The sequence below is a fragment of the Micrasema longulum genome, unplaced genomic scaffold, assembly GCF_059751315.1.
Source record: "Micrasema longulum isolate JH-2025_06_02 unplaced genomic scaffold, ASM5975131v1 h1tg002744l, whole genome shotgun sequence".
In the NCBI taxonomy this organism is placed as follows: Eukaryota; Metazoa; Arthropoda; class Insecta; order Trichoptera; family Brachycentridae; genus Micrasema; species Micrasema longulum.
In genome coordinates this window covers 75,912-92,833 of record NW_028279874.1, presented here as the reverse complement: position 1 = coordinate 92,833, position 16,922 = coordinate 75,912, and positions in this window count along the sequence as shown.

Here is a 16,922-nt window from a genome sequence, read left to right as displayed (position 1 = left end):
TAGCTGGAATGTGAAAAGATGACTCACAGAATGTGAATGGTTATTTTATTAAGAAACGATTGCAGATAACTGGACATACATACATACAAGATCTTTTACAATATTTCTAGACCCGTTACCATGCATAATATTTATTTATTTACGTAGGTTATTACACATTATTTGAGACACCCGACTTAATGGAACTAAAAGTCCTGTGTTGAGATGGGACGAGCAATTAGTTGACACAGACATATGAGTATATCACCATAAATATAGGATCAGATACACAAAAAGTAATTTAAAAAACATATATACGGCACATCAATATGGTAAACAGTAAACTCAAACATTCGGAAAATCATCAAGTAGTTTCCTACTCAAATCTCTCCTAAATAGGAAAATCCAGTCCTTAACTCCTCTCTTGAATACAGATTTTGTCCTTGAGAGCTTAATACGCTTTTCCGAAATATTGAACACTCTCGGTGCGACAAATGAGAGATGTCTCTGAGCAAAAGTAGTACGGGTTTTGGGTATGACATAACTCGTGCTCTGGGAAAACTTTGTACGGACATTTTGCTGAGACCTCTCCTTATTGATCGATTAGAAGTGTTTAAGTGCTTCTTTTAGGTACAGTTGTCTCATATCCAGCACCTCATTATTATTCTCAATAATTATTTCTGTGAAATTATGGGAGGCTTTAAAATGGATGCCGCACAACCCCCCCTGCCAGCTATTCCACATGTTGCAGAGGATTGAAACAGAGCAAAGTACACACTTCTGAGAGTGCCAATATCCAGAATGTCTCTAAGAGAGCAGAAAAGATGGCACAGCTTTCTCAACCTAGAGTCTAGTGACTGGACCTGAGCCTCCATAACACCAAGGTATTTTATGGAATCTACCCGTCGCAGAAGTTGGTTTGCCTTATCAGAGTAAATTCCTAGATTAAGCGTATTGCTTGCTGGTGTACTGGATTTCATTTAATACATACATACGCCTAGACTTCCATATTCGCTTCATTAAGGTATTCTCATTCCCTGTTGTAATTTTTAATCTTAACGACTCCCAAGGTGGTGAAATCCAGTCTTTTGTCTACGAACATTTGGACGAAATCAAATATTGTAATGAAACCAACTGGTCCAAGGAGAAGTTAAAAAGATTGGAAAATTGTTTTCAGGCGTTGCCTAGTACGTGAAATAATTCAGTCAAATGAATCTCTTCACAACAATAAAGGTTTCAGCTATTTAACTTCACTAAAATCAACAAATTGAAGAACTATGGATGTTCAATCATAGGCAAAATGGTGAATGTTACACAGTGTGTAAAGTGGCCACTTAAACCACCAAATGACAGGTCATAATCCCTGTAAATGCCTAGACTTCCATATTACCTTTTCTAAGGTATTCTCCATCCCTGTTGTAATTTGTTAAGTGTACTGTTATTTATTTTATGTGTTGAAAAAAACATAATATGAAAGTATAAAAGAGAGAGAAACCTAAAGCCTTCAAAATAGAATGTCAAATGGATGAAAGTGAGCGTTTTCGACGCCTCCTTTTGTTGGCGTTCAATCCAGGGGACGAAGCTGCCAAAGTTGCTTGCGTTATTTGCGCAGTGTACAGTGAAGAGTCTATGAATTAGTGACTAATTCCTTATATAATATATAAGACAACCATTAATTAATTATTAAACTCGATGTACTTAAGAAAAATGTTTGCAATTGGCTGCTGCACATCGATAATGGCGAGATTGTCAATCTTTTTGTGAAAAAAATACTAATCTGCGTTCCTTCTATGCTTTTATTTGCTTATTATATTTATTGATATTTTTATGTTTTTTTATTATTTATTTTGGTATTATTTAGTTTATTTCTCACTGTTATTTGACATATTATTTATTACTTTAATTTCTTACTCTATAAACCGGGTCGGCTTTGTGGTGTAATGGTCAGCCCGTTTGCCCACGATGCGAGAGGTCTCGTGTTCGATTCCCGACATGGTTGATATGAAATATTTATTTAAAAGTGTGTTTTCACACCAGAATATTACAAAGTCCCTGGACTGGTGCCTGAAGCATTAGACTGATCATCTTACCTTCATGTAACAAATATTATCAAGATGCGCTGCGATTGGTGTTCCAATCCTGTGGCCTATACAACATTAGGCGCGGAAAGGGAATGATGATGATAAACCATATCTGAATTATCATTTCAATTGTACTATTTTCTGTTGATTTTAATGATTCTATTTTTTTGTATATTTTATTATGTAAGTAACTAAATTTGTATGATTTAAATTTGAATATTTATGTTTAAAAACATATTTTTTTTTTGGAACGTCAATTATTTTATCTTTATTATTTATATTTTATTTTTTCTGATTCTATTCCATTACATTTTATTATCATTTATTTTATTATACTACGTATTTTTTATTCTGGATAATTATTATGGCTAATATATATGGGCACAGTCTAAAAAACCTTAGTAAGTTCATAAATATGTAAATGAGAGAAATTTCGAATCAATAAATAAAAAAAACATTCAAATATACATTATTTTAATTTAATTTATTGAATAAGGTAATTCAATATATATACATACTAGAAAATACAATTTGAAGGTATTCGTCTATATAGTTTCACAAGCATTAAATTATCATCAATCATATCATCTTCAATTACAGAATTGTGAAAAAAAAAATAGAAATAGGTACATTTGTTTTTTTTTCATTTCTCGTACAGTAAACAATACGATGAAAAATAAGTGGTACGCGTGTACTTATTAACTAAAAATTGTTTTTTGGGAGATCATGAAAAAATACTTTTGTTATTTCAGCAGTTGATATATATTATATTCCCGACACACGTACGCCATAGGTATGCATTATTATAGAAAAAATACATTTTTTCTTATAAATATACGTTTTCATGTTGGTTAACTACCTAATATCTGTTTTTTTTGTGTAAATCTGGATGGTTGTGTGATGGAGGTAAATAAAAAAATATATCGATGATAGATTTTTAAAATATTGAGTTTTTGGATTAATTGCATTTTAATTGAATAAAATTGTCGTTAACACCCATTAAATAATAACATGTTTTGGATGAACGAATGAATACATTAGTTATATGCTTGTAATGTAAATTCAAAACAAGGCAAACAATAAAAATGTTTCGTTAATAAAATTATCGCATAAAGTTCACCCCGAGCGAAATCTGCTATAATCCGCCACTACTTTACTACATCTGTGCAATTTATCACCGCACATTCGTGAGTTAAATCCTCGTATATTCGTGAATATCACATCATCTGGGGGTGGCGGGCCGACCCATCCCCTTCCTGTCACAAGGAGCAAGTGACTAATGAAGGGAGCTGGAAAAACTGACGGGACGTATTCATCAGCGCAAACCGCTGACTTGGGTTATCTTCAGCAGAGAGGAGAGGAGCATTTGAACAAAGGAAATATTTCAAAACATTGCAATTGCATGCATAAATATTTTTGCCACCGCGAGATTCGCCATCATCATTCTTTACGTATCCGCAATCTGCATTCAGCGGTGCATATAAGACTGCATAATATATATATCGGTACGACAAATACAGCACATTTCAATCGAGTCGTATGCTTTAGGTGACAGTCCCACTGTCGGTTATGTCAAAGTTAATATAAGAATTTCAATCATATCAATAACAAAATAATTTTATAACCAATAATAAAATGTTTAATTCTTATTTATCATTTTTAATCAACTGAGAACAAATAAAACTGTTTATTGAGTGTCATTTTTTGTTGGTTGGTCTAGTATTTTTTATTTATAAGCTCTAATGGAATGGTTTCGGCAAACTAAAATTTAATTTTTGAAAATAAAGAAGTTCCTATCTGTTTAAGAAGACAAGTATATGAATCGTGCATATTGCCGATGATAACATACGGACTAGAAACCATGTCTGTAACATAAAAAAAGTAGCCAGAAATTAAAATGCACGCAACGATCCATGGACAGACAGATGCTCGGTGTATGTCTAAGAGACAACGTAAGAAATGAAGAAATAAGGCGCCGAACCGGAGTCATGGATATCGTGGATTGAAATGGCAATGGGCAGGACACTTGGCGAGGCAAAATGATGGCAGGTGGACACCCAGAATAATAAAGTGGAGACCATGAGCAAACAAAATATCTGTTGGAAGCTCACAGAAAAGATGGGTCGACGCCATCGCCTCTATTGCCGGTAAAACATGGATGATGAAAGCGGATGATAAGAAGGAATGGAGACGTTTGAAAGAGGTAGTTATCCAGCAGTGGAGAGAATAAGGCTGAAGAAGAAAAATGGAAATTTTCCCTTTGAAATATCTACGTAAACTTCTCCTAGTTATTTTGCAGTAATTTAGTCGTACATTTTGGTATGCTTGAAGTATTTTGCCTTAGGTTTTGTTTGTGTCTTTATTTATAAATGACAATTAAAATATCTGTTCCCTATTGTTTATTACACGTAAATCGCCTATTTGTGATTCTGCAAAATAAATAATTTCGTATAAATAATAATAAATATGACACCGATTTAATACAATGAATAGAATTATGGAAATATCGCCCCGATTTAGCGATGATTAACGTATCTGCTTTTGTTCCAAATGGGGATGTTTTCGCTAAACTTTAGGGGTAGTTTGTAGAACAAGCTTCATGACGGGGTCTAAGTTCAAGGCACACAGAAAGAATGGGGTAGTGTGTTGGGACGCCGCCCGGTTGATTTTTTATAAAAATTGGTCCGTCGATATTGACAGATAGATTATATTCCTCAATATCGATACACAAAAAAAATATTAGCGTTTTTATGATTTACTCAAATATTACAATTTTTGGAGGCACTTTCAACGAGTTGTAAATAACTCAATTTTAAAAAATTGGAACCGAGTTGGGGGTAGAGTGGGATTCAAACTTCGGACCTCTGATCTTTGAGTCCAGGACACTAGACATGGAACCACAACTCGATTCCATGAGGGACATCAGCCTTACAGAAAATTGGATACATAAAATGCTTTCTTACGCGTGGTAAAAATTAGAGCATTAAATTGTGTAGCAAAGTTTCTTAAAAATGTAAATAAAAAAATATGTTTTAATAAAAACTGACTACTTTGAACGACGTCACTGGTTCACATGAAATATTTCAAGTTTATGGTAAGTCAACGGAGCAATCGGTAGAACTGACCCCAAAGAAGCGGAGGAAAACTTATGACGTCACACGCGAAGTAATTTTAGAAATACAAAACTTTAAACTTTAAAAAATCATAGTGCTGATAATACGATACATAAACAATAATAAAAATATTTTTTGGCTTAGTTTAATAGTACATTAACAATTTTAAAAAATGCTCTTAAAAACACTTAGCTTCCTTATTCAATTTATCGGTACTCAACCGGGCAGGGTCGCAAGCCACATAACAATTCTGCGCTACTTTTTAGCGCCTTGAATGTAGACCCCATTTATACCTTTGTGGCCCTCCAAGTGGCAACTATGTAATGAAACGAGGGTGGATAAAGTGTCATCAATATTGTACTGAGAAAGAGTTTTAAAATTGCATGTCATGCAATTCGATAAATTACTGTGTTTTTGTAAAATACCACAGAAATTAAATGAAAATCTAATGAAGTCGCGTGACGTAATATTAGGTGAAAGACGTCTCACGTGTAAAAGCAACCTTTTTTGAAATTACGTATTTTGAAGTACATCTGTAGCTCAATCTCAAATAACTATTGATGTGCTTAAAAACATGTTAAGCATTTGAGCGATCACAATGAACATCAATGAACACACCTCATATTAAATGTCATAATATTTACGTTTCGCGACATATAATCCTGCTGCGCCATCAATAATTGAATTGCAACGGCGTTTATATAAAATATAAAAACTATTTTATTTAGTTATTTATTATTTACCAAAGTGAAATTAAATTACAATTACCGGCGTGCGGTTGGCAAGCCAAATGTCAAAGTGAAAATTAAATTACAATTACTATGGCGACTGCTTTTCTTGACATTTGGCTTGCCAACCGCCACGCCGGTTAAATGCAATAAATAACATGGTAAATAATAAATAAATAAATAAAAATAGCCGTTTTAGAATATTTTCCATATTTACACCGGTGAAATTCAAATATGTGATGGCGCAGCAGGATTATATGTCGCGAAACGTAAATATTTTGACATTTAATATTAGGTGTTCACGGATGTTCCATTGTGATCGCGAATACGATAAACAACCATGGTGAGAAGTTGGTATCACGTCGCTTATTAGCACGTCGATAATTATTTGTAATTGAGCTACTGGGTGGCAGTAGACGTGTTCCCAGATTCCTTAGATATGTATATGAAAGCACTCGCCCTTCGCTCATTAGCCTGGTTCTTCAAAGACCTAGACGTGGAGGGCGAGAACTAGCTTACGGGGACCCGTCACAATAGATCTACACAGGTCGCAGCGACGTCAGGAGCTTACGTATTTAGCACTGACCCCATCTACAAGTATAAACATATATAAATTCTGCAATGATAAAATTAATTAGAAATTTAGGCAAATAATTGTGAAGTGCTATGATTAGTATATTCTATAGTATGGCTCAGAAACCTGGACTTTGAAAGGACACACTGAGATGTGGCTTCATAGAACCTTGGCTTCGTACACCGGGGATAGATTTAGTCAGCAATGTAGAGGTCCCGAGGATAGCTAATTACCACAAACCCAAACAATACTAAAGCTAGGGTTTCTTAGGACAGCGGTGCCCGTATTTTAACGGCCGTAGTTAACGGTGATGCGGTGAACAGCCGTCGTAACGGTGACTAGAGTGTGGTTTCCTAGGAAAACGGTGTTTTCAACACCATTGAACACCGCTTCCCTAGGAAACCACTCTCTAATCGACGTTACGACGGCTGTCCACCGCATCACCATTCACTACGGCCGTTAAGATGCGGACACCGCTGTCCTAGGAAACCCTAGCTTAATGGGCAAGATTGAGTGACAACGTAGACCTGACAGAAGGCAAACATCTTGGCTGTGCAACATAACAACTATGCACAGAACTCTCCTCTGATTCGCTTGGCGCGTAATTACAATGTATTTTTCAATAGCATAGATATATTTAATTGCAGGAAATCAATTTTTAAAATAAGAATTAAAAATTCTATTTTTATATACTTTTAGCTTTTTAATCTCTTTTTCTATTGAATATGTTCTGTAACTTGAATTATAAAAGTAAAACTTTTATTTTATTGGTTGGTTGGAAGAAGTTGCCATTTGGCAATAAGCCCGCCAATGTACAAATAACATTATGAACAAAAAGTTAAATAAATAAAAAATAAAAAAAACTATTATTAGAAAAAAAAAAATTACAACATAAATTTAAGATGTTTCTATCTACTCATATCAAACACACACTCACCTTGTCCATAAACCCACCCTCACACCCGTATACACTCACACACATATTCACATGCCTACCTAAACCACACTCCACTCACTTATCCACGCATCCTCACTTCTACATGTATTAATATCCAACTAAACTGGATTTTTATAATTGTATTTATGTGGAAAACTGATTTGGCTTTATTTTACGATTTTTATAATTTTGTGTAAATTTTTTAGTATTGCTGTTGTTTTTCTGAATCAACAAAATTCAATTAAAATTAAAAATTAAAAAATATTAAATTAAAAATAAGGATGAACCGTAATGAGGTGCGTGAAAGAGTTTTTCCGGGCAACGCAAGACAGAGAGCATTTTTAAAAGTGCTTGCCAACGTAGGGGACACCTTATTATATTGGGCACAAGAAAAAAGAAACAAAAGCATTATTTTAATTAAAACAAAATGAATTTTCAAACACCTGGTTTTGCTACCGTCTTTACATAGTTGGAAACTATATTATTTGTGTTTTCGAGTAGGGGCAATGCCTTTGATCACTTTTTTTCGTGTTTGTTATTTATTTTTTCGAATGTTAACAGTTTTTTGTTTGTGTTTCAGCGATTTTATAAAAAAACGTTTTTGTCCGTGGGTACACACATTTGAGTGTACCTGTGGAAATGTGAAAAAAAATAGTTTTTGATTTGAAAGAAAAAAAAGATTTAACAATATTAAGAATCGTACATTGTCATGAACGAATGAAAATACATAAACAAATATAGGTTGGTTGGTACATAAAAAAATAAAGAACACGCAAACCAATTACATAGAATTGTTGTATTGTATGAAGGCATAATTTATAAAATTCTTCAGAATCGAATAAATTGGATTCCCATGAAATGGTATGGCAATTGTGACATAGAAAACTATCTCATCTCCAGCGTATGTCCATAGGTTCACTAAAAATCTAAAACTGGAATTTAAACAGTCTTTTGAATTTAAGATTAGAAGTGTAACAAATACATGCATTAACAAATAAAGAACCCCTTCAACTATACATAATATATGTAAAATACAAATAGTAAAAACCAGACTTTTTTATGAGCTATAAAAGTTGCAAAAATAGTATGAAAACTTGCTTTTTGTTGCAGATAAATTCAGTTCACAAAAAACACACGAAATGACAAGTTTGACAAAAATGTGTTGCCGACTGATAAAAATGTAATCACAATATTTGGGGAATTTTTTATCTACTATTGCCAGAGATATAACGATTGTTCAAATGTACACCTGTCCAATGATAAAACTGTTAACAGGTAGAACTGTCCAAAGGTACATCCGTCCAAAGTTACAACCACCCAAAATGCAACCGTCTTAAGGTACAGCCGTCCAAATGTATAATCCTCGAAAGGTACAACCGTCCAAAGGTACACAACTTGTCCTTATTTATCATAGAACAAATAGTTAATAAATAATATAACAAGAAAAAAGCCATAGGAACACCAGTGCCGTCAATTAATTTCTACCCATTTTGAAATATTTTAAGTGCACTTATTTTATTGACCTGCTTTCGTAAATCTGGAATTTAATAATGTAATTGAGTGATATTAACACGAGATGTACAATAAGTGATCAGATAATGGCGGAACTAATGTCCCGTGTTCCCCTTTACGGGCTGCTGGCTACGTTAGAGCTCGGGTCCTATCGGGCGGGGGCGGGGAGGACCCCGGTGACACCATCATTGTTACGGCCAGTTAACTGCCAGTTTCCCGTGTAATCGAACCATAAAACCGGTGAGGGTGGCACTATGCCACTGCTCTAGGAGCTAGTACTAATTCTACTAATGCGTCCACCTTAGATTGGCGTGGTGAAATATTTTATAGGGCGACTTATGTCATTTAGGCGGAAAGATATTGTAAATAAAAATGCCTTAATTTATTGTTTTTAAGAATTTACTCCTTCAAGAATAAAAAACCCGCACATTATTTCTATGTCTTTTAAATATAGTAGGTAATACGATGACGTTTGTTTATAATTTTATTGATTAAAAAACAAAACTCAGAATTTCGGAAAAAAATGATCAAAGCCAACATGAACATAATCACAATACAAAAGAAAAGAAGAAAAAAAACAGACTCCTATTTAGAAAACAGGCAAAGTCACAAAATTCAATTTTATATAAGGCTGTTCAACAATATTATGAAATGGGAAAAAACATTTACAAAGACAAATAAATCAAAATTCAAGCATATGGTTAAGAAATATGTGTTAAATAACTTGTAAATGAAATATATGTACATTGTTAATATAAGAGCACACATAAGAATATAAAAAAAATGTACGTATTTTTCGGTTTTTCCCAGGTGGAAGATTCAAAAAAACAAATAGTTTCTTTTTAATAAGTAAAAGTTTATTTGTAATTTTATTTTTTATTTATTTATAAATTATATAACACAACGTATTTTACAAGTATAATACGTTGAATTACATTCCCAGGAGTTACAACAACTCAATTCGGGACATAAATAATATTAACATTTAGACATAACACATATTGAGAACAACAAAGAAACAAAGCAAGTTTAGCACCTTTATAACTAAATATAGTACAACAATATATACGCCTAAAACCTTTGCTTGCACAAGCAGAATAAATATATATTTAAAAACGCTTTTAAGAATAAAAAAGTAGTGAATCTACTAAGGGAGATAAGGTCATTAACATCATATGCCATGCAGATGATGCTGCCATAGTGATGATGAGAACATATCCATCTCAGTTAGTAAACATCTGGATGCCTAAGAAATGGCGGCCTCCGTGGTGTAGTGGTCAAGACGCTTGACTCACAGACGGAAGGTTCCGGGTTCGATTCCCGGTGAGAACACAAAAATTAAATGTGATTTTTCTCAAGCCTGGGTGTTCTGTGATGTAATTCACCGCTGTAATTGGGCCTCCTGGCCTGTTGTGGTGCAAAAAAAAAAAAAAAGTCGTATAGTACAATGAACACATGATTATTGGAAAGATAATTCGGATTTACAAAACGTGTGTCAGACCAAATCATGGTGTATACAACAAAGGCGAGGATAGATAGAGAGAAAATAAAAAAATACGAAAAACCAAGTAGTAGACTATTTAATTTCAAAAGTAACATATTTGCAAAATATTTCGACCAGTTTACACCAAATCATGAAAACATTTGTAATTAAATGCACAATAATTAAAAAATATTTTTTCTTGCATTTAAATAGAAATGTGAAATGCTGAGAAAATAATAAATAAGATCGACAAAAATAATAAATAAAAAAAACCTTCCTTATTACAACCTATAAATATGAAGCAAGTCTCTATTTTCAAACGTGGAAAAAAATAACAATTACGAATTTTGTGTACTTAAATCTTAAGAAGTGTGTTTATCTTTCAAAATAATAGACAGTATGTTTTTTTCAAACCCGTGTTCCTTAAATTTTATTTCGAAATCCAAACAGAAATTCCAACCATCCCCCTTATAAACCAGTTACCCCCCCCCCTCCCTTCCTGGCCCCATCGCATCCTCTATCACCATCCCCAACCCCCCACCGACCCCCCGCCGTGGCAGCCGTCCGACGTGTTATTTCATAAAACTGCCGAGATATTTATTTGATTACACCGCTCTCTACGATCCTCTACGCTGGAGGTTGCGTAACTGTGAGGAAGATTCAATTTTAAAATGTAGTAAAATGTTCAATTAGAAATAACCAATGCTGATAAATAATCAAAATAATGTAACCAATGTTAAATAATCAACTGACTTTGACAGGTTTTCATAAGGAAATAAAATTGACATTTTTTATTTGGGTGCCTAGGAGTTATGCCGTTCTATGAATATATTTTTAGGCAAATATTTCTCAAATGACACATACATGTAAAAACTGTAGATCAATAAAATGTCCAGTTTATTTAATAATTTAAAATATAATGCATGCATTTTGGCGGATTTATTGGCAAAAAAAAATATTTTCAACAAACAAAAAGACAAAAATTGGACAAAAATTTGTATTTTAAAAAATGTGTATAAAATTCTCATGTATTCGAATTACAGTTGTGTTAAAGTAGGCATATGGAACTTGCACATGTAAGTTTATTAATAAAAATACTTTAGTTTTACACATTATTATGAAAAGAACGTGGGAATAGGTAAGGAGTTTGGAAGAAGACACAGGGAGGAACCAGAAAAGAAATGAAATTTTAGAAAAAAAAAATCTAAATTACAGGTTTACAGATAATGAGAAAAAAATACACCCAAAAAGTCACAAAAAATCTAACATTGTCGATCTGTGCGTGATTTTTAAATATTTTTCCAATTAATATTAAATGATTGTGTACATTGGCAATATGTTCGTTTTATTTATTTGACATGACCCAAGCACTGATGTAAAATGAGACACGTTATTCTTTTACTAATTGCGTGTCTTATTTAGCAAATATTGCGATGCAATCAACAATTCGAAATAAAAATAGAGCAAATCACGATGCACATGCAAACCTCAACGAAAATAAGAGATAAACAATATAAACATATCCATTGACATGTTAATCCATGGACGCGCCCCATGGACTAAAAGTGACACGAAAACGTTCCCATTGTTACTAAGTTTGTTTATTTACTCTAGTGCTGCATTCAACGATCATGCGAAAATATAAAAATGTATGTTTTCAACGTCAACATTCGTTTTTGGTGGATCCCAATCAGATTCTTTCTTAAATTCCTTATAATTTTGACTCATCTTTTTCTGGATTTTGGGGAATGCAAAATTATTATTTAAAAACGTATCAGTGTATCCCTGTAACTAAGAAGAACTTTGCAATTGCGCCGCTAGGCGTAGTTTGATGTTTAGAAAAATAATATTTATTTTTTAATATTAATTGTTTTAAGCGTTGTTCATCACTCATGGAAAAATATTTACCAATGAAAAGTTACACAATTATTTTTACAATGTTTATCCGAAAGGTTGTAAAAAAGATTGTGTACTTTCATGACAAAAGCGGGCATTTTTTCTTCGATTATAAACGTCACGCTTTTAAACTGGCAGTCAAAGTAGATTAAATACGCGTTGAGCATGACTGAGCGTTTGGGCACGAGTTGAGGTCATCACTTTTGAGGGCAAGTAAATTAACACTATTTTAGCTACCATTTGTGTGATTGCAAGATGGTTATGAAGAAAAATGACAATAGTTTTCCATACAAATTGCCAAGCAAACATTAAAAGGACCGCTGAAAGCAGCCTAGTTAAAATTAAATTAAAATTGCGATTGAAAATTTTAATAGTAACTCGTTTATTAACAAAAAAAGATTTTTTGTATGAGGAAAACCGATAGGAAGACCCTCTGTTTGGAACAACTCTCAACGAAATTTATATCTACCTACCCATCTTTCACATTTTACTAATGCAGCTTCATGTAACAATTAATAATTCATTCTCAGAAAACCAAACTTATTTATTTATTTTATTTATTTATTTTATTTATTTATTCATTGAAAATTACAAAATTAAATATTTATGAACTTATTAAGGCTTTTTAGGCTATGCCCGTGTCAAGCCACAATAAATAACAATAAAAATACAGAGTAAAATTAATTAGATCAAATTATAATGACATAGAATCACAATCTAGAAAAAAAGGTAAATGTAATAAATAATCAAATTCCAAAGACAGTATACAATGCAAAAAAGATATTCAGAAATAATTTGAAAAATATAAATTATACAAATTAAGAATCACACATAATCAAATATACAAAATAGTGGTATCATTAAAATCAACAAAATAATAGTAAAATATAGTAGTATTAAAAAAAAAACACAAAATAAGAGCATGATTTAAATCAACAGAAAAAGAATATATATATATATATATAAGCATAATTGAAATGATAATTGAGTTATGTTTTCTCGCACACTACATCTACTTATGCACATAAGATCACCAACCTATAAAATTCACACAACACCGTCAATTTAATCACATAAATATGCATGTATCCACAGTGATATTGTACAACCGTGCATATTATGTGAAAATATTGAAAATATTGAGCAGTATGTTTATTTAGGTTTAACTATAGATTGTAATTTTAAATGGGATGTACATATTAGAAAATTGTGTAAGCGACTAAGAGCAATAAGTAATAGAATGTCCCTGTTAATACCTTACGAATTATTTATTTATCTTTCTCTGAAGCAATTATACGATATGCTATAACTTTCTGGGGGTTATCAATTGTAACTAATATTAATTTTATTCAAACTCAGCAAAATTATATGATCGAATTGCTATTACATTAAGGTACATATATACCACCAGAGACACAATATTTCTTGATGTATAAATCTGTAAATAAATTATCAGATAGGGCTCTACTTTGGTGTAACTTAATTTGTACATGAGTACCACACCAGGTTTACTAATGTGGAAGGGCTAGCTGTTCCTAGATATTGCAATCAATATGGCAAAAGGACACTGCAATACAGTATACCTAAAATATTTAACATGTTATCAAACAGTACTAAAAATACTGAGTTAAATACAGGAGTGAGACGTATGTTCAAATTATGGTTAGTCGAAAAAAGTTTTTTGTATTAGTTATAGTTTTTAATAACATAATAAAATGTGGTATAATATGTAACGATTTTCAAGTAAAATTATTATTAATGTAGGTTAAGTATGAATAATCGAAGCAATTTATAAAAACCTGCTGACGAGTGTATGTACGCAACTCAGCAGGACTTTAATTTAAGACTAATATGTAAATATTTCAAAAAAATATTTTTTTTTAATGATTACGCGGGTAAGTGCCGGTCAACTACGTCCTTATAACATCAGTACTAAACTAACATCAGATAAGTAAAGTGCTTACAACAAATTATCAACAGCCGAGCCGTGGCAGCGTCATACAACCGCCAGCTTCACCAGCACGGTTCCATCACCACATCAAAACAACAGCCAATCAGTAGAGTTGCGCAACCTTTCCCTTCAACCGTACGGCTAAAGACTGTACAGTCCAGTCTTTAATTTTTTTCTCACCCGGGACGAGGCGTTTCTTCACATCTCGTCCACTCCTCAACACCCTCGGTCTTCAAAATGGTTTTATAGACCGAGGTAGACAGATTATATTTACAAAGAAACGATATATACATTCTGTTTTTAACAACTTCACTGCAACTAACGGCATGTTTCTACGTAGCGTCACGTCTGATCATGATGTACGTTTGTTAGAAAATGAAGGTACGGAAGGCTCGTTAACTTTGCTCTAGTAACGTGTCTATTTATTTATACGTCATACGCCTACAATATCATCACATAATTATTTGGAAATGTTCTGAACTTTTTTGTGGCTTTGTCTAATTATCTGAGTAGTGAACCAGATAAAGAAAAAACTTTTTTTATATCAAACTGTACAATAAACACAACTTTGTATTGCAAACGCATAAATGCCAACATTTTGGAACGCATAAAATTATATGAACCGAGCAACTATTTAAGAGCTGGGCAACACAGATCATTTGAACGTTTTTATACAGAAAGCAGCCAGCCATAGAAAAGTGAAACTAAGATGATAGCACATTTGTAAAATTAGTGAATAATCAAATCTACACAACAGTTCGAATGTTTTTGACTTTGACAAATGATAAACAATGAATACATTAGTTTTTTTGAAATATTTAAAACTAGAATCTTAAAATGTATTTACCAATTTTAATAACTTTTTTAGTACCGTATAATTTTTCTAGTGCTGTGGGTGTTTTTTGCAAATTGAGAAATGCCGTTTTTGTGATCGGCACTATTTTCAAAAGGTTATTATTACCGTTTTTTGTATGAAAGTGGCCTGTCTGTTTTTAATAGAACTTAGAATTGACATTGCTGCACCTGATAACACCAATATCTCATTTTTTCAAAATTGTGGACCGGCCGTTTTCTGCATAACTACTTGATTAAAAATAATACGATAAATCAGGCAGTATAACATGATTGATTTTTTCAAAATTTGACAATGACGCAAACTAGTTGATTTTTAAAAAATATTGAATTTTGCAATCGCAGATCAAATTCATTTCTGTTTCGTACTTTTAATAGGAACCTAAGTTTATCGAACGCGTCAAGTAATGACAGTTGAAATTTTCATTCAATTTTTTTAAAGTGATGTAAAGAGAATGCCACAAGTAAAATGTTTGAAGCCGCTGGTCTACGGATGCTACGCTTGCTCTACGCTTACCATCTGTCGGCGTAGATCCAACGTCTCTCTTGCACTAATAGCTCGTAAACAAGAGGAAAGGAGACGGGAACACCCCCGGTGGGGACTATATGACATGATTTAAATTGCAAAAATGGGCGTTTTTATGTTTTTATCCAATTTAATCCGGATACGGAGTGGGAGGATGAGGGTAGTTACGAGAGGCAAGGGAAGTGGGGGAGAAATTGTGACCGGATGTTGTAGATTTTTAGGATTATTTGGACATTACAATTTCTATGTATGGCAAGATCACAGCGATTTTTAAAACCGATATTTCGATATAAGTTATGTTGGCAAATCTAAAGTTTACAGATAAATAAGAGGAGTAAATGTTAAACAAAACTATATTTTTTTAATGAGATGTACAAGTATTTAACGTGCTTAAAATATGTAGCTTACATTTCGTGCTTACCGTATTTTTCTGATCATAAGACGCACTTGTTACCCTGAAAATTCAACCAAAAATTGGGGTGCCTCTTAATAGTCCGCGTGCATCGTATCATCCAAATATTTTTTTTTCCTAAAAATTTATAGATAAATTTTGGGGTGTCGAAGTTAAGTCGAAATTTGTCTTTTTTCAGTAGAACAAATCAAAGTTTTTTACCATAAATTTTCCTTTTTTTATAAACTTACTTTTCATATTTATGTTTTTACTATAATTGGATGCGTTTTTTTAAGATGTATCTATCTAATTGTAAAGTTAAGTGCTAACTATCACCCTTAAGCTCTGAAGTTCGCCACCAAAACGCAAAATGTCAAAAGGGCTGTTGTGCGTTTTGGGTCATTTATAATGCAAAATCCACGGGAGTCTTTTTCTTATAAAACAAATATGGCCGAATTAAATCTCATTTTTGCAATAAAACAATATTTCGGGGTGTTTGATTTGTGGCTCTTTTGAATTTAAGCAGCGATATGTACCTACATTACAAAATAGGGTATCTTAATTCATACAAATGGAAATAATGACAGTAAAAAGTCAGTAAAATTATGTATATATGAAAATAACACGAAGGTATAATATCTAAAGAATAATATTATGTTAAAAAGTAAGAGAACCTTATAACGAAAAACTCCCTCAGAAACGTGAAAAATATCAATGTTCAAAGTAATATTGTTCAGCATAGAGATAGCCCTTCCAACAGGCATACCTACTGGCAGGTTGGTTCTGCATATTGAAATGTGGAACAGTCTATCTTGACGCTGTCTAAGGTTATCCGGAACATAAAAGCTAATGATCCGCGTAATTTCAGAGTTGTCAATAATACCGCGCAACAATCGTAA